Genomic DNA, 20179 nt, shown 5'->3' on the forward strand with positions numbered 1-20179 from the left:
GCCTTAGCCGGTTGAGCTATAGGCGACAAATAGACTTTTACATTTTATCATTCACTTGACATGTAAACAAACCTACCAAGGACACTAAGGTACTATCAAACCAATAGTTCTTGCCAAGATCACCAATCACCAACATGCTGCTAAATCCAATGGACATTTTTCAGTCTTCATCTGCACCTGTTGACTATATATTCCTTCTTGAAACTCTCTCTTCCCTTGGCCTCTGTGCCAACACCTCTCTGAGCTTTGTTCTTCTACTGTTCAGACTTTTCCTTCTTCTGTCTCCTTTCATGACCTCTCCTAAAACTCCAGACTCATGCAGCCAATCACCTTCTCAATACCTCCACCTGGATATCTCATAAAACATGCATTTGACAAACCAAATTTACAAATTTTATCACCTCATCCTCTTCCAGAGTTCCTTGTCTCAGTGAACAGCATAATCTTGCATTCAGTTGTGCAAGTGAGAGTTATCCTTTTCACCATTCTCACCTCCCATATCTAATCTAACACTGATTATGGCAATATAATTAATAGCAGCTAATATTTATTGAGCACTTGTTTTATGTCAAGCTCTGTCCAAAGAGTATATGAGTTTTGACTCATTCCTTCCTCATAACAAGTCTATGAATGTAGAAACTATTATTATCATCCCTCTCTTATATAAGAGGAAATTAATGCCCAGAGGGGTGAATTAACTTGCTTAGTATTTGAACCCAAGCAGCCATATGTTCTTATCCCACAACATTAACTATGAAGGCACAGCTATCTCCTATTTTGACTTTTAAAGCTTTCAAATATATCTGTTTTTCTCCATCATTACTATTACCATCATCTTAGTTCAAGCTACCACTATCTCTTATCTGAACCACTGAGAGAGCTTCTTTACAGGTCTTTCCACATCTGGTTATATTTCCTTCTCACCTTCTCACCCATAAGGAATGATGTCATATTTTTGCAGTTCAGATCTTCCAGCCTAAAACCCTTCAGTGGCTATCATTCCCCCTAGAATAAGGTCCAAATCCAAATCCTCTTCTAAGGACTAGAATACCCTGATTGGTTTGATTCCTGATACCTCTGTAATCTCATCTCACTCTGTCTCATTTCCCTAGTCTGTTTTTTTTTTTTTTTTTTTTTGAGACAGAGTCTTAAGCTGTCGCCCTGGGTAGACTCAAACTCTTTGGGCTTAAGTGATTCTCTTGCCTCAGCCTCCCAAGTAACTGGAAGTACAGATGCCTGCCACAACACCTGGCTATTTTTTGGTTGTAGTTGTCATTGTTGTTTGGCAGGCCTGGGCTGGATTCAAACCCGCCAGCTCTGGTGTACATGGTTGCCACCCTAGCCACTGAGCTACAAGTGCCGAGCCCCTTTCCCTATTCTTGATCCTGTTTCAAAGTTCATTTCAAGTGGCACTTCCTCAGGGAAGCCTCCTTTGACTTCCTAGTCTAGGTCAGATTCCTTTCTTATATGCTGTCATAAAATTATGTAACTTTCCTTTAGAATAATGCTGTTTGTAATTTTGTATTTATTACTATGATTATTTTATTACTATCTCTTTTTACTGTGCTATAAGCTGCATGTATATCAGAGCAGGGACTTGTATGTTTTAAAAATTAATTCTTTTCTAATTCCAAAATTATGCATATTCATTATGGAATTATTTGAAAATACAGAAAAAAATTAAGAAAGAAAATATCCCTCCTCTTCTTTCATTTTTCTCTTGGGTTGCAGAATCTCCCAAATTGCTCTTTCAATTACTCTCTATTTTTACTGTGTTACATGTTCAGTGGCTGCGAAGGCCTTCTATTTCTGAAAATATCTTTTTTCTCCCCACAAAACTGATTCATAGTTTGATTATAACTTCAGAGGTTCAGATCAGTATTGAGTACATCTTATGCTTGCTTTTCCAAATGTAGGGTATATGGCCCATTTCCTGGGTGAAGGACTCAACTACAACTCAGACTTTAGGCTTTACCTTACAAACACAAACAATATAACCTAATTGTATGCACCCTTATATTAACCTGAAATAAAAACTAAATAACTTCTTAGTTATTAGAACTAAGGTTCTAAATAATTTTCTCCTAGATCTTTTGCTCCATTATATTGTCAGTCTAATTCCAATTCTTTTGTACTGTGACCTGTTTCTCCAAGGAGAGGCTTCAAGTAGCTTCTTTTTTGTGCTTGAAATGTGACGGTGATTATTGGAGGGGTGGACTGTCTTTTATGTTTATCCTGATGAACAACTTAATTTTTAAAAATATTTATGTAATCATTAAAAATAAAATTCACTTTAATTTTTGCTGTGAGCATATATTACTTTTAAAAAACTTGTGTGATTTAACAAAATGGAAAAGAACTAATGATTTCATTAAAAAGTAGGACATAGGGTGGTGCCTGTGGCTCAAAGGAGTGGGGCACTGGCCCCATATGCTGGAGGTGGTAGATTCAAACCCAGCCCTGGCCAAAAAAAAAAATTAGGACATATAATGGTTTACTATAATTACAACTATAAAACACAAAAACATAAACAAAATCTGATGCATAGCTTTACAAAACAGAGGAAATAAACCAGAATGCTCACAGTAATTGTTCACCTCCATAGCTCTAGCTCCTAGCACAGTAAAATATGCAATAAAAATGTATTGTTCTTAAATAAGCATTGGGATTAGGAATGAATTAATCTGTTTTCCAAATTCACTATATTCTATAACTTTCATAATAAAAAATTATGTATATAAAAATAAGACTGATTTCACAAACCAGAAACAGTACCAGAAGGGAAGGGGATATAATGTTGTTCATAAAAAGATATCAAATGCTATACTGACAATAAATTATGGTTACAAACAGGAAAACCATTTGGACTAAAGGGATTTAAGTTACTAAGAAAACAGTTATTTTTGATGCAGAAAGACAAGGCTTATCTATGATATGTCAACGTTTTTGAGGGCTCTGAAATTTGTAAATAGCTGGGGAGTTCACTGTTTCTTTCTTCACCTTCACCTTCTGAGTTTTATCCAGAAGATCTTTGTGTGTTTGAATTTTCTGTGCAATAATGAACAATTTCTTCTCTCGCTCAATCCCCTGTGTCAGGCAGTTATATTGCTTTTCCCTTTCTTTAGCTATCCGCTTACTTTGAGTCTGATGAGTGACTCCTTTCACTTTTTCCTTCTGCAATGTGTCTATCCTGGGTCTATTTAAGACTTCATCAACTAGTTCTGGTGCCCTATGCAGGTGAGTTGCAATATCAAACTGTTCAGATTTTTTTTTTGTGTGTGTCAGAAAAGAACACATGCTTATTCTGTTGCTTCAATTTTCTGAGCTTCTGCAACTCTTCATTTCTATATATTTGACATCCTGGGTTTTCTCATCAGCTTTAGCTGTTCTGGAGTTACTTCTTCCTTAGTTTCCTTAATAACATGAACTCCATCCAGGAGTTTAACCCGAGTCATTTTATAGTAGAATTCATCCGAATTTTTTTCAAGTGCCTTCTTCTGGAGAGCTCTGAGGTATTCTTGTTTTTTACGGTAGTCATCTGTCTGAAGTTTGTAATCTTTTTTTTCTCCAGCAGGCCCAGATGTTTACATGAGCCAGGCTGGCTACGCTCTCGATGTTCTCGCTGCTGAGACTTAGCCGCCTTCTCAAAAGCCGCTACCATGTCACCTCACTCCTGGAAGAGCTGGAATACACAATGCTGGTTCTTCACTCACAATTTAATTTTTTAATTTTATTTTTTATGGACACATAATTATACATAGTTATGAGATAAACTGTGATGCTTCAATGCATGTATCATACAGGCAATCCCCAAATTACAAATATCTAATTAATATACAACTTGCACTATGAATGGAGGATGTTATTGGTAATAGGTAAATGTACCTGTTCCAATTTACATACAAATTCAACTTGAGCACAAACCTACATTTTTAACCCAGGGAGTACCTATAGTGTATAATGACCAAATTAGAGTAATTAAGATATCAATCACCTTAAACATGCATTATTCCTTTCTTGTGAGAACATTCAAAATCCTCTCTTCTGGCTATTTGAGATATACTATGCATTACTGTCAAATATAGTCACTCTGTTGTGCAATAGAGTACCAAGACTTATTCTTCCCATCTACCTATAACATTGTACCCATTGACCACCCTCTACCCATCACCCTCCCACACTCCATTCTCCCCAGTCTCTGGTAACCACTATTCTAATCTCAACTTCTATGAGATCAAATTTTTTAGATTCTATGAGTGAAATAATGCAGTATTTATCTTTCTCTGCTTGGCTTTTTTTTTCTTTATTAAATCATAACTGTGTACATTAATGCATTTATGGGATACAATGTACTGAGTTGATATACAATGTGGAATGCTTACATCAAACTGATTAACATGACCATCACCTCACTTATTTGTTGTGGGAAGACATTTATATTCTATTCTTTTATTCTTTTTTTTTTTTTTTTTGAGACAGAGTCTCACTATGTCACCCTTGGTACAGTGCTGTGGTGTCACAGCAACTTCAAACTCTTGGCCTTAAGAGATCCTCTTGCCTCAGCCTCCCCAGAATCTGGAACTATAGGAGTCTGCCACAATGCCTGGCTATTCTTTGTTATTGTCATTGTTGTTTTAGCAGGCCCTGGGCATATTTGCAGCCCCGGTGCATGTAGCCAGTGCCATAACCACTGAGCCAAGGCATGGAGCCTATACTCTATTCTTAATAGTGTTGAAGTCTACCATTGCATTATGCACATTAGGTGAGGTGCCACCAAATACCCTCCTCCTCTTCCCTCCTTCTTTCTGGACTATAGTTAGATTTAACCATTTGCATGTGTAGGTGTTATATATTGATATCACAGTAGCATTGAATACATTGGATACTTTTTCTTCCATTCTTGAGATACTTTACTAAGAAGAATATGTTCCAGCTCCATCCAGGTAAACGTAAAAGATGTAAAGTCTCCATCTTTTTATGGCGATATGGTATTCCATGGTATCTATATATACCACTATTTGTTAATCCATTCATGAGTCAGTGGGTACTTGGGCTGCTTCCATGCCTTGGCAATTATGAATTGGGCTGCAATAAACATTCTGGTGCAAATCTCTGTGCTGTAAAATCATTTTTGATCATCTGGGTATATACCTAGTAGAGGAACTGCAGGATTGAACGGTAGGTCTACTTTTAGTTCTTAGAGTTCTTTTCAAAAAGGCTGTATTAGCTTGCATTCCCACTAGCAGTGTATAAGTGTTCCATTCTCTCTGCATCCATGCCAATATCTGTAGTTTTGGAATTTTGTGATGTGGGCTAATCTTACTAGTTAGATGATATCTCAATGTGGTTTTGATTTGCATTTTTCTAATGATTAAAGATGATGAGCATTTGTTCATGTGTTTATAGGCCATGCCCCTGTCTTCAGAGAACTTCTGTTCAAATCTCTTGCCCACAAAGAAATGGGGTTATTTGTTCTTTTCCTATTGATTAGTTTGAGTTCTCTGTGGATTCTAGTTATCAGACCTTTGTCAGAAGCATAGCCTACAATTTTTTTTTCCCATTCTGAAGGTTGTCTGTTTGCTTTATTTACTGTGCTCTTGACTGTGCAGAAGCTTTTTAGTTTGATCTGACCCCAGTATTATATTTTTTGTGTTACTTAAATTGTCAGAGGGGGATCCTCCTCATAAAATAGTCTCTCGGGTCAATTTCTTCCAGTGTTTTCCCTGCACTCTCTTCTACTATTTTTATAGTTTCATGTCTTAAGTTTAAATCTTTATCCAGTGAGAATCCATTTTTGTTAATGGTGAAAGGTGAGCTTCTAGTTTCAGTATTCTACACATCACCAGCCAGTGTTCCTAGAACCATTTGTTAAATAGGGAATCTTCACCCCAGTGAAATTTTTTTGATAGACTTATCAAAGATCAAATGACAATGAGTGGCTGGGTTCATCTCTTGGTTCTCTATTCTGTTCCATACATCTACCTCTCTGTTTTTGTGCCAGTGCCATGCTGATTGATTACTAGAAATTTATAGTATAGCCTGAAATCTGGTAGTGTAATTCTTCCTGATTTGTTCTTATTTTTGAGTAAGGTATTGGCTATTTGAGGTTTTTTTCTGATTCCATATAAAATGAAGTACTATTTTTTTTCAAGCTCTTTAAAGTATGACAATGGTGCTTTAATAGGGATTGCATTAAATCTGTAGATTTCTTTGGGTAGTATGGACATTTTAACAATGTTGATTTTTCCCAGCCATGAGCATGGTATATTTTCCATTTGTTAACATCTTCAGCTATTTCTTTTCTCAGAGTTTCATAATTCTCCTTATAGAGATCTTTCATATCCTTTGTTAGATAAATTCCCAAATATTTCATATTCTTAGGCACTACTGTAAAAGGAATAGAGTCCTTGACCATATTTTCAGTTTGACTATTGTTGGTATATATAAAAGCTACTGATTTGCAATTATTGATTTTGTATCCTGAGATGCTGCTGTATTCCTTGATCACTTCTAAGAGTTTTGTAGTTGAGTCTTTGGGGTTTTCCAGGTATAAGATCATATCATCTGTGAAGAGTGAGAGTTTGATCTCCTCTGACCCCATTTGGATACCCCTGAATGCCTTCTCTTGCCTGATTGTGATGGCTAAGACTTCCATTACTATGTTGAATAACAGTGGAGACAAAGGGCATGCTTTCCTAGTTCCAGATCTGAGTGGAAATGTTTTCAATTTTACTCCATTCAGTATGATATTGGCTGTGGGTTTGTTATAGATGGCCTCTATCAATTTAAGAAATGTCCCATCTAAGCCTATTTTCTTAAGTGTTCTGATCAAGAAAGGATGCTGTATATTATCAAAAGCTTTTTCTGCATCAATTGAGAGAATCATGTGGTATTTGTTTTTTATTTATGTGATGTATTATATTTATAGATTTACGTATGTTGAACCAAACTTGTAACCCTGGAATAAAACCAACTTGATCATGGTGTATAATTTTTTTAATGTGTTGAATTCTGTTTGCTAGGATCTTATTGAATATTTTTGCATCAATATTCATTAATGATATTGGTCTACAGTTTTCTCTCTTTGTTAGGTCCTTTCCTGGTTTGGGGATCAGGGTGATATTTGCTTCATAGAATGTGTTGGGAAGTATTACTGCTTTTTCTATGTTTTGGAAAAGGTTATGTAATATAGGTACTAGTTCCTCTTTAAAGGTTTGGTATAATTCTGATGTGAAGCCATCTGGTCCTGGACTTTTCTTTTTTGGGGAGATTTAGTATAGTTGATGCTAATTCAGTGCTTGATACAGGTCTATTCAAAATTTCTAATTCTTTCTGGTTGAGTCTAGGAAGGTGGTGTGCTTCTAGGTGTTGGTCCATTTCCTCCAGATTTTCATATTTCTGACAATAGAATTTTTTGTAATAATCATTGAGGATTTTTTTTGAATTTCTGAGGTGTCTGTTGTTATTTCTCTTTTATCATTTCTGATTGATGTTATTAGAGATTTTACTTTTCTTTTTCTGGTTAGGGTAGCCAAAATTTTGTTAATTTTATTAAGATTTTCAATAAACCAACTTTTTGTTTTGTTGATCTTCTGAATGATTCTTTTGTTTTCAATTTCATTTAATTCTGCCCTAATTTTGGTTATTTCTTTTCTTCTGCTGGGTTTGGGGTTACACATTTTCTTGATGAAAGCTTACAATGCTAAAAATTTCCCTCTTAGGACTGCCTTTGCAGTATGCCTCAGGTTTTGATAATTCTCATCTTCATTATAATTTTGTTGCAAAAATTTGATGATTTCCTTCTTAATCTCATCTTTGACCCAGCTATCATTCAGCATAAGGTTATTTAGTTTCCATAACTTTGTTTGCGTATGATGATTCCTATTGCTGTTGAGTTCAACTTTTATTCTAAGATGGTCTGGGAAGATACAAGGAATAATTTCTATTCTTTTAAATTTACTGAGATTAGACTTGTGTCCTAAGATATGATCGATTTTGGTGGAAGAGCTGTGGGCTGATGAGAAGAATGAATATTCAGTTTTATTAGGATGAAATGTTCCATTCATGTCTGTTAAGGCCATTTGTTCTAGGGTCAAGTTTAAGTCCATTATTCCTTGGTTTAGTTTCTTCTTGGAGGATCTATCCAAAACTGCCAAAGGGATGTTAAAATCTCCAATTACTATAGTGCAAGAAGATATTAAATTGGTCATATCTGTTAGGGTTTGCTTTATAAATTGAGGATCATTCTAGTAGGTTACATTAATGGTAATTATTTAAATCTCTTCATGTTGAGTGTTTCCCTTGACAAATATGTAGTGATCATCCTTATCTTTGCTTACTTTGGTTGGTTTAAAGCTTATTATATCTGCAAATAAAATTGCAACACCTGTTTTTTTCTGATATCTATTTGCATATATTATAGATGTCCATCCCTTTATCCTGAGTCTTTTTTATCCTTTAAGGTAAGATGAGACTCTTGTATGTAACAGATATCTGGCCTGAGTTTATGTATCTAGCCAGCCAACGTGTGTCTCTTTAGGGGACAATTTAAGCCATTCACATTAACTGAGAGAATTGACAAGCATGGTAGTGTTTTGGATGTCATGTTTTTCAAATGTCCAGTAGATATTTTTAATCTGTTCACCACTGTGGAAGTTAGATTTTGCTAAAAATTTCTGAGTGATTTTACTTTCGTGGGAAACTATTATGATGATCATTAGGGAGGATGAGTCAGAGAATATCCTGGAGAGCTGGTTTAGTTATGGAAAATTTCTTCAACATGTGTAAGTCAGTACACAATATTTTATTTCTCCATTACACATGAAACTCAGTTTAGCTGGATACAGGATCCTGGGCTGGAAGTTATTTTGTTTTAGGAAACTGACAGTCAAAGACCATCCTCTTCTGGCTTGCTAAGTTTTGGCTGAGAGATCTGCAGTTATTCTAATATTTCTCCTTTTGTAGGTAATGCCTTTCTTACATCTAGCTGCCTGCAGAATTTTATCCTTCATATTAATTTTGGAAAAGTTAATTACAATGTGTCTAGGAGATGCTTTATTTGGATTGAGTCTTGCTGGTGTTCTGAAACTGTCTACTATCCGAATTTCTGTATCTCTTGCAATGTTTGGGAAATTCTCCTCCAAATCTTGGAGCCGAGCATCTCTACCTTTAGGACCATCCTCTTCTCCTTCAGGAATTCCTATAAGACAGTGGTTCTCAACCTGTGGGTCGCAACCACTTTGGGGGTCGAACAACCCTTTCACAGGGGTTGCCTAAAACCATCACACATGCCCTGTACAAATACACGTGTATGAAAATAATTCTGTGGTTGGGGGTCACCACAACATGTGGAACTGTATTAAAGGGTTGTGGCATTAGGAAGGTTGAGAACCATTGCTCTAAGATGAATGTTTAATCTTTTGGAGTGGTCCCACAACTCTCTTAGGGAATGATCAGTTTTTGCTCTCCATTTCTCTGCCTCTTTGAGCATTTGAGAGCATTTAAAAGTTTTGTCTTCAATTACAAAGATTCTTTCTTCTGCCTGCTCAACTCTATTACTGAGGGATTCTACTGTGTTTCGGAGCTCCTTGAATAATCTTTTCACTTCCTTGAGCTCTGCTATCTCTTTTCTAATTATGTCCTTGGTTATCTTAACTTTGAATTAATTGATTTCTTGAGACAACTTTTAGATAACTCTTTGGATTTCTATTTCCATCTTTTCCTTCATTCTATTCATTTTCTTTGCCATCTATATTCTGAATTCTATTCCTTACATCTAGCCATTTGTTTACAAATGGCATCTTCTGATGTATCTCCTTTGTCATTCCTTGTGGGAGTTCATCTACTCTGATTATTCAGTTCTTTCTCTGGTTCGACCCCATGATTATTTTCCATAGTTTAGCTGTAAAACTGGGACAGTGAGATTCGATTGAGGGTTCTAGGAATTGTAATTATCCAGCCCTTTACCAAAGAGCTAGGACTAGTGATTGTGGCTTTCCCCATACAGCTTTACAAAGGTCCCTTTCAGACCTATAGCCAGAGACTCTGAGGACTTGATTGGTGTGACTGGGCTAGCTGGCTCTGTTTTGTAGTCAGCCAGCCTCTATCCAATCCTACTGAGCTGGAATTAGGCTGAAATCTTAGCTAGGGGGAGATACAAGCAACTGAGACAACATGCCCCCAACCAGCAACAACTGTAGAAGGAGAATCAGTCCCTCCCACTTCAAAACATCCACAGCTCAACCTTGGAGCATCCCCAGGTGGACAGCCCAGGTTGAACATTCCAATCCAATTGTCCCAGGTACCACAATCACTGCTCAATTGGGAGAGTTCAGTGTCCAGTAACCTGTATCCACAGGCAGCTCTGTCCTGGAAACCTGAAAGGCTGGAGTGTAGCTCCCTCTGTTGCTCAAAAGGGTCAAGAAAGCCTACCCAGCCAAAGAGTCTGGGGGGTGGACCCTGCTTCCCCACCTTATGCTGCAGCCTCACCCCATGACTGGTAACCCCATGGGATTGTGACCTGGCTCCCTTCAATGAGCAAAGGCACCAGGGATATGTGCCTGCCAGAGTCAAAGGGGAGTCAGTGCCTCCTCCCACACCATACTCTGTCACCAGGGCAACCTCATGGAGCTGAAGCCTGTCTCCCTCATGTGTTCAATGGCATATGGGGAGTGCTGCACCATAGTCAGTCCCAGGGTGTGATCACTGCTGTCTGTAGGCAGGTACCATGACAGCATATATTTCTCTCACACAGTTTGCATCTCTGCCCCAGCCATACTCCGCCACTGGCATCCCCAGAGGTTGAGGCCTGGGTCCCTCCAGTGGTCAACAGAAATGGGAACTGTTTCTCCAACATCTAACAAGGGGCATGTTAGAAACAATGGTGCCACATTTCTCCCTCTCCCACTTGTCTCTTTCTCACCTTGCATCCCCTAAGTTCCACTTGAGTTACTGTTTCAGTGCAGTCATGCAGCAGCCCACACCATGCCCAGACCTTTCAAGGAATTGCCAAACACTCTGGGCTCTGCAGGGGACAGGATTTCAGACCACCAGGTTATGGGGGAAGGTGGACAGGGAGCTCAGAATTGCATGGAAAATACTTGTTCAATTTAATGCAGGGCAGGAGATTGCCTAGACTCAGGGGTGGGACCTCTTGGGAGAAAGAGTCCCAGTGTTTAGCAGCTCTCTTCCATGGGGTAAAATAAGAGGTATTTTGAACACTGCTTCCTTGTAGATAGCACACAGGGAGTCACTCTCTTGGGGGAGGGGTCTCTCATCTTCTTGGAGGTGGATTTTTTACCTGGAGTTTGTTTCTTTGGAGTTGTACCTTGCCTTGATGCACATTGATGATGTGCACTTATCAATCTTCTTTCTTAGCTTAATCCTGACCTTCAGTTTCATTGAGTTCATTCTGTCCATTGTCTTTCCCTCTGGATGGGAGACTCTGTTGAAAGCTATATCCAATTAGCCATCTTACCTCCTCCTTTGCTTAGCTTTTTCACTTAACACAATGTCTTTCAAGCTCATCTATGTTGTCTCAAATGACAGGATTTCATTTTTTATGAATTAATAGTGTTCCTTTTTTTTTTTATCCATTCATCTGTTGATGGGTATTTAGGTTGATTTCATATCTTGGCTATTGTGACTAGTGCTGCAATAAACATGGGAATTTAGATGTCTCTTGGACATATGATTTCCTTATGTTTGGACATATATCCATTAGTGAGATTGCTGGGTTACATGGTAGTTCTGTTTATAGTTGTCTGAGTAATCTCCATGCTGTTTTCTATAGTGGCTTTACTAATTTACATTCCCACAAACCACCAACACTGTTTTTGAAGTCTTCCACAATTATTCTGTTTCTGTTTGTTTCTTTTCTTGGGTATAGTTGTGTTTATTTTATAAATTTGAGAGCTCAAGTATATATATATATACACACACACACATATATATACATATATATGTTTACTATGTATTATTGTTGAATTGATCCCTTTCTAATTATATAATGACCATATTTGTCTTCTTTTACTGTTGTTGATTTAAAGTCTGTTTTATCTGATAGAACAGCTTCATTTTTTTGACCTTTTGTATTTTTTTATTCTCTACTTTGATTATATTTGCTTAGATCTTAATATTTGTTTCCTTATGTTAATTACTGGTTCAGATTGTTCTTCTTTGCCTAGTTCTATGAGATGCATCATTAGGTTGTTTGAGTTCTTTTCCCTGTTGTGTGATACAGCCTTTTTCTGCTATAGACTTTTCTCTAAGTATTGCTTTTGCTATATCCTATAAGTTTTGGTTTGTTGTATTTCTATTTTTGCCTGAAGAAGTTTTAGAATTTATCTTTTATAAGTTTTTCATTGACTCATTGACCCTTTGGTTTCTTAAGAATATGTTGCTTAATTTCTGCATATATGTATAGTTTCCAAAAGTCCTCCTGTTGTTGATTTCTAGTTTTATCCCATATTCTCAAAAAAAGATATATCAGTGTTCCTGAATAATTTAAGACTTTTTCAGTCACCTAATATATGATCTATTCAAGAAAATGTTCCAAATAGATTGACAAGCTGTGTTACATGTATACCATGGAATACTATTCAGCCATTAAAAAAGATGGCGACTTTACATCTTTTGTATATTTGGATGGAGTTGGAATGCCTTCTTAGTGAAGGATCTTAGTGAAGCATAATAAGAATGGAGATGTTATTATTATTTTAGGGAGGAGCAAGATGATGAATCAGGAAGACCATCGGGCTGAGCTCTCACAGAGCAACTGACAAATAAGAGTCAGTTGGGTGGTATTTGGAGAAGAGATTTTGCCTGGATCTGTGGCTTGGGGTGCACTGTGAGGCAGCAGGGTGCTGGTTGCTGTACATGGGCTGAAGCAGTGGGGTGGAGATCTGACATGCTAGGGAGGTCTTGTGTGGCCACCATGGGAGCCCTGGGTGGCAGTCACCACTGGGAGCTGCAGAGGTCTGGGATGTTAGGAAGTCTTTTTGCAGATTTTGGTTCTTAGGAGAAGTGTGTTGAGTGGATTGCCTGAACAGTGTATAGCAGCCAGATTTAAGGGCTTGTTGGAGCAGATATGTCACCAGTTTGATGGGCAGGAGAGACAGCCATTCTGGGAAGGTCCTGGAAGCAAGAGTTGGTCATTACAGCAGGGTTGTGAGAAGGTCATTAGGCTGGGCCTCCTACAGGAACATAGCCATTTTGGTTCTGCCTGCTGGGATCAGTCCTTTAGTTGTGATAGGCTTGGTGACTCCAGCACCCCAAGAGGGCTGTTGTCTTGGGGCACAGTGAGACCTGCCTCTGTAGGATTCAGGAGGGATCTGAGTTCCCAACCCAGAGGAACCTGAGTACTGAGGAAATAATCAGGTGATCACTGTGGACAATTAAGTGGGGGATCTGGACTATTTTTGTGTTCTAGAGAGAGGTTATCAGCTGTATTGTCCATCACCTAAAAATACAGTGCTGTCTGATGTCCCGTTAATATATTGCAACACAAATATATTCCTACTAAAGTTGGACTTCCCCATATATATTTTTTTCATATATATATGTATACATATATATATATAATTAGTTTTTTATTTTGTTTTTTTCTTCTTCTTAGTATTTTTTTTTATGTTCTTTCATTTATTTGTACCAAGGTTGCTTATTTTTGGTTATTTAGAGATTTTTGATATTGTGTATTGATGTGCTTTGTTTCTTGCTTACTTGTATGGTTGGTTCTTTTCTTAACTTCTACTTTTACTTTCATCAAGACTAAGGGTACCTGTATTTTTTGGTTAGAGTATTTTAGCCTCACTTAGTCTCTCTCCATAATTCACTCCAGTACATTCTCACTTTGGACAAAGACTTTTCTACCATTCTCATCTCTTCCACAATAATTGGCTCTGCAACAGCTAAGATATCCCCTCTCTTTTACTTGTTTTTCTCTTTTCTTTCTTTACTCACTTCCTCTCTCTCCTCTATTAGATACAATGGTATTTTTAATTTTCTTCATCTATTATTATATTAATATTATTTCTTTTTTATTTTCTTTTTATTATTTATTTATTTATTTTGCTGAGAGCTGGAGGGGCACAGCTGTGGTCTGGTAGGTAGGCCATAGCAATGATCTGGCTCAAGGGGGCTAAGAGCCCTTTTTACCTCTGGCCATAGGAAGATAGTAATGGCAAGACCATGCTGCAGAATTTTTCTATTTCATTTTCATTCTTACTTAATTATTCCTTAGTGTTTTTTGATTTTGTTCTTTTCCTTTCTTTCCTAGTTTTGGTAGAGAAAGAGTCTGGTTCCAATCAGGCAGGTAAGGACCACCTGATTTCGAGGAACCCTCCCAGTCCAGCCACCTCAAAATCCTTGACTTACAAGCATGACCTTAGCACCATCCTAATCAATACAATTTCTTATGTCACTCTCAGCCTCTCTTCCTTATGTTCTTGTCTCACGTTCTCAATGTTTTTCTTCCTTTCTTCTGTTATTACTCCTTCCCTTTTTTCTTTTCTTCTTTTTATTTTCTTTTACACTTTCATTCTTTTTTATCCTTTCTTTATTTTCCCCCATTTTTCCCTGCCTACTCTTTACCTTTGTCCTCATTTTGGCCTCACACCAAGACATCTCTTCATCACATAAACTCTGAGACAAGGTAATTTGAAGCAAAGGAGGAACTGAGAAGGAAAAAGGTACAGAAAGAGGTGAACAAGAAGAAAGCACATGGTTCACTGCCTGTAGCTCAGTGGCTAGGGTGCTGGCCACATACAATGGAGCTGGCAGGTCCGAACCTAACCAGGGCCTGCCAAACAACAATGACAACTGTAACAAAAAAAAAAAAAAAAAAAAAAAAACTGGGCATTGTGGTGGGTGCCTGTAGTCCCAACTACTTGGGAGGCTGAGACAAAAGAATCACTTGAACCCAAGAGTTTGAGGTTTCTGTGAGCTATGAGGCCATGGCACTCTACTGAGGGTGACATAGTGAGACTCTGTCTCAAGAAAAAAAAAAAGCACACATGAGGAGGAACCAACAGAAAAATTCAGGCACCATGAATAACCAAATTAGAGCAATTCCTCCCAGGCACCATGAGGGAATTTTTAAAGAAGACTCTTCCTATAAGGAATTAATGGATTCCTGGGACCTGATCAAACTAAAAAGCTTCTGCACAGCCAAGAACACAGTAAGTAAAGCAAGTAGACAGTCCTCAGAATGGGAGAAGATATTTTCAGGTTATGTCTCTGACAAAGGTTTAATAACCAGAATCCACAGAGAACTCAAATGTATTAGCAAGAAAAGAACAAGTGATCCTATCTCAGGGTGGGCAAGGGACTTGAAGGGAAACTTCTCTGAAGAAGACAGGCGCATGGCCTACAGACACATGAAAAAATGCTCATCATCCTTAATCTTCAGAGAAATGCAAATCAAAACTACTTTGAGATATCATCTAACTCCAGTAAGATTAGCCCACATCACAAAGTCCCAAAACCAGAGATGTGGGCATGGATGTGGAGAAAAGGGAACATTTCCACACTGCTGGTGGGAATGCAAACTAATACGTTCCTTTTGGAAAGATGTTTGGAGAACACTTAGGGATCTAAAAATAGACTTGCCATTTGATCCTATAATTCCTATACTAGGCATATATCCAGAAGACCAAAAATCACAATACAACCAAGATATTTGTACCAGATTGTTTATCGCAGCCCAATTCATATTGCTAAGTCATGGAAGAAACCCAAGTGCCCATCAACCCATGAATGGATTAATAAGTTATGGTATATGTACACCATGGAATATTATGCAGCCTTAAAGAAAGATGGAGACTTTACCTCTTTCATGTTTACATGGATGGAGGTGGAACATATTCTTCTTAGCAAAGTATCTCAAGAATGGAAGAAAAAGTATCTCGGCCCTATTATAAAACCACTTTATAGCTTTTATATGAAAGCTATAACCCAATTATAGCCCAAGAATATGGGGAAAGGGGAGAGGAAGGGGAGGAGAGTGGGGAGGATGGGCAGAGGGAGGGTAACTGGTGGGACCACACCTACAGTGTATCTTACAAGGGTACATGTGAAATTTGCTAAATGTAGAATTTAAATGTCTTAACACAATAACTAAGAAAATGCTGTGAAGGGTACGTTAACCAGTTCAATGAAAATATTCCAAATTGTATATTAAACCAGCACAATGTTCCCCCCAAAAAACAGAATCAATGGATTTGACAGAAAGGGAATTTAAAATATGGATGATTAAGACAAAAAAAAGGAATGGATGAGAAAATAGAAAGACCTGTCTTACAAGGGTACAAGTGAATCTTTCTAAGAGTAGAATGTGAACGTTTTAGAACAATAACTAAGAAAATGACATGAAGGCTATGTTAACCAGTTTGATGGAAGTATTTCGGATTGTGTGTGACAACTCCACACTGTACCCCGGAAGTGCATTAATGTACATAGTTACCATTCAATAAGAAAAAAAGAAAGACAGAACCAAAAGTTGGGTTAGAGATATATAGAATATAGAAAAGACATGAATGAGCTTAAGGAAATAAAAGAGACCATCAAGGAATGTAAAGAAGCAGTAGAAAGTATTAAAAATAGATTATACCATGGAGAAGAAAGAACATCAGAGTTAGAGGATAAAGTCTTTGAGTTAACACAGGTAGTAACAGAGTCAGAAAAGAAAAGAGAGAAACAGAGCAGGTGCTTAGAGAACTATGAGACTCCATGAAGTGTTCATATAGATAATAGGAATCTCTGAAGGGGAAGAAGATTGTCCCAAAGGAATGGAAGCCTTACTGGAGACTACCATAAATGAAAACTTCCCAAGTTTTACTAAAGATCCTGACACATTCCTTTCAGATGGATATTGAACCCTGGGTCATCTTAACTGAAACAGAGCCTCTCCAAGACACATTATAATGAACCTTTCCAAAGTCAAGATGAAGGAGAAAATCCTGCCAGCAACTATGAATAAGTGCCAATTGACCTACAAGGGCAGAACCAATAGGTTGACAGCAGACTTGTCAATTGAAACCTTCCAAGCCAGGAGAACATGGTCATCTACCTTCAACATCCTTAAACAAAGTAATTTTCAGCCTGGAATCCTGCATCCTGCCCAACTTAGCTTCAAAAGTGATGGAAATCAAATCCTTTGCAGATATACAAGCACTGATGAAATTTGTCACAAGACCAGCTTTACAATAAATACTTAAGACCTATTCTCAATACTGTACACCACAATGGACCACCACCAAAGTAAACACCTAGAAGCCAAAGGCCAGAATTTAGCTTTCACAGTGGCACAAAGGAGTAAACTACACAGCAAACTACCTCACAATAAAATAAATATAATTCTACCACAACTATTGATACTTTCAATAAATGTCAATGGATTGAATTCCCCACTGAAGAGGCATAGGCTGGCTGATTGGATGAAAAAAACACAAGCCATGCATATGCTGTCTCCAGGAGACACACCCAGGCCTGATGGACAAATCAAGACTCAGGCTTAATGGGTGAAAAACAGTGTTTAAAGCAAATGGAAATCAGAAGAAAGGAGAGGTTGCAATCTTATTTTCAGATACAAGCAGATTCAAAGCAACTTTAGTTAAGAAAGGCAAAGATGGACACTTCATACTGGTCAAAGGAACAATGCAACAAGAAGACATCTCAATTTTAAACATTCATGAACCTAACTTAAATGCTTCCAGATTTATGAAACAGACCTTGAGGGGTCTGAACAATATGATATCCCATAACACCTTAATAGTCGGAGACTTCAACACTCCCTGGACGGAACTGGACAGATCCTCTAAACTGAAACTAAACAACAATACAAAAGACTTACACATGATCCTAAATCAAATGGGAATAATAGACATATATAGAACACACCATCCCAAAATAAAAGAATATACTTTTTTCTCATCAGCTCATGGCACATACTCCAAAATAGATCACATCCTAGGACACAAATTAAACCTCAGCAAAATTAAAGGAATATAAATTATACCATGTCTCTTGTCACGCCGGTGGAGTAGGACTCCACATGCTGTGTGCTCACTTTAAACTCCAGAAGCAGGCAGACAAACTTTTGTGGAAACCAACTCTGTCAAAGACCCAGTAGCCTCGGTCAACATAGAACAGGGCCTGAAGATTTGGGCCTAAAAACCCATCTTCAGTGACTCTGACTATGTGGCTGTTAAGCGTGCAAGGAAAGGGTTAAAAGCCTTCCTGCAGAGACACAGCCTAGAGGTTGATAAATGTAAAGTTTATTGGAAAACAGCATAGGCCTCCAGGTTGCCTTGAAGCAAAGGTCATGAGAACCTGCTTTCTTATTTTAATGAGTGCCTAGCAAAACTTCAAAGCCTTGCTCTCCTCTTGGTATCTCAAGTCTTTAGATGTACTCCCTTTTGCAGCTGCCTCGAGTTTTCGAACTTTGTGTCTTTTTGAAGATTGAATTAACTTTTAAAAAGATAAGCAGTATGTATACTTTACTTGTTAATTAATAGTGTGTACATGACCAGCTGACCATAAAAGGGTGGTCAAGAACAATAAACTTGGCTACTTGCTATCAGCGGATAGTCTGTCTCTTTCATCATAATAATTCCAGATGCTGTCTGTCTTTCCTGAAACCCCAATGCAACACACACCTAAGGCCATAATGGTAAAGCTCAACTGCAACAAAATTGTTCATCCCCACACAAAGTCTTGGGAACAGAATTATAGTTGGGTTCAGGAAGAGATTAAAGAGGAACCTGTTAATTTCCTCAAACACAGCAATAATAAAGACACAAGTTACCAAAACCTTTGGGATACAGCAAAAGCAGTCCTAAGCAGAAAATTTGTTGCACTAGATGCCTACCTTCAAAAAACAAAAAGTGAACACATCAGTACACTCACAAACCACCTTATGGAATTGGAAAAAGAAGAACAATCTAACCCTAAACCAAACAGAAGAAAAGAAATAGCCAAAACTAAGTCAGAGATTAATGAAATTGAAAGCAAACAAACAAACAAACAAAAAATTCAAAAAATTAACGAAACAAAAAGTTGTTTTTTTAAAAAGTAAATAAAATAGTAAATAGTAAATAATAATAGTAAATAGTAAATAAAAATAAAATAGTAAATAGTAAATAGTACTAATAGTAAATAGTAAATAAAATCCTTGACCAGACGTGCTAGAAACAGAAAAGTAAAATCTCTTGTAACCTCAATCAGGAATGAGAAATTACAACAAATGCCATAGAGATACAAGAGATTATCTCTGAATACTGCAAAAAACCCTATGCCCAGAAATTTGACAATGTAGAGGAAATGGATCAATACTTGGAATGATACCCCCTCCCTAGACATTTTTTTTTTTTGAGACAGAGACTCAAGCTGTCCCCCTGGGTAGAGTGCTGTGGCATCCCAGCTCACAGTAACCTCCAACTCCTGGGCTCAAGCAAGTCTCCTGCCTCAGCCTCCCAAGTAGCTGTGACCATAGGTACCCACCACAATGCCCGGCTATTTTTTGGTTGCAGCTGTCATTGTTGTTTTGGAGGGCCCAGGCTGGATTCGAACCCGCCACCTTAGGTGTACATGGCTGGCGCCATAGCCACTTGAGCCACAGGTGCCAAGCTGCCCCTCCCTAGACTTAAGATGAATTAGACCTTCTGAACAGACCAATTTCAAGCACTGAAATCAAAGAAACAATAAAAAAAAACTCCCAACCAAAAAATGCCCTGGTCCAGATGGTTTCACACCAGAATTCTATCAAACCTTCAAAGAAAAGCTTATACCCATACTGCAGAAATTATTCTAAAAAATTGAGGAGGAAGGAATCTTCCCCACCATGTTCTACAAAGCAAACATAACCCTGATACCAAGAAATAGGAAAAGACCCAATTAAAAAGGAGAACTACAGACCAATTGTACTAATGAATATAGATGTAAAAATTCTTTTTTTTAAATTTCTTATAGCATAACTGTGTATATTAATGCAATCATGGGGTACATTATGCTGTTTTCATATACATTTTGAAATACTCTCATCAAACTGGTTAATATAACCTTTATTCCATTTTCTTAGTTATTGAGTCAAAACGTTCATACTCTGCTTTTAGAAAGATTCACTTGTACCCTGGTAAGATAAACCATAGAGGTGACCCCACCAATCTCCCTCCCTCCCCCCATC

The 20179-nt window shown here is 37.6% G+C and overlaps 1 protein-coding gene and 1 pseudogene across 1 annotated transcript in view; both read right to left on the reverse strand.

Annotated features, from left to right (window-relative positions):
* The window catches only part of F8 (coagulation factor VIII), a 217711-nt gene that overhangs the window by 131396 nt on the left and 66136 nt on the right, over positions 1-20179 (reverse strand). The window lies entirely within an intron of this gene.
* On the reverse strand, positions 2876-3661 carry LOC100953120 (annotated as a pseudogene).

This window comes from Otolemur garnettii, unplaced genomic scaffold (genome assembly GCF_000181295.1).
Source record: "Otolemur garnettii isolate 467f Iridium unplaced genomic scaffold, OtoGar3 scaffold00259, whole genome shotgun sequence".
Lineage (NCBI taxonomy): Eukaryota > Metazoa > Chordata > Mammalia > Primates > Galagidae > Otolemur > Otolemur garnettii.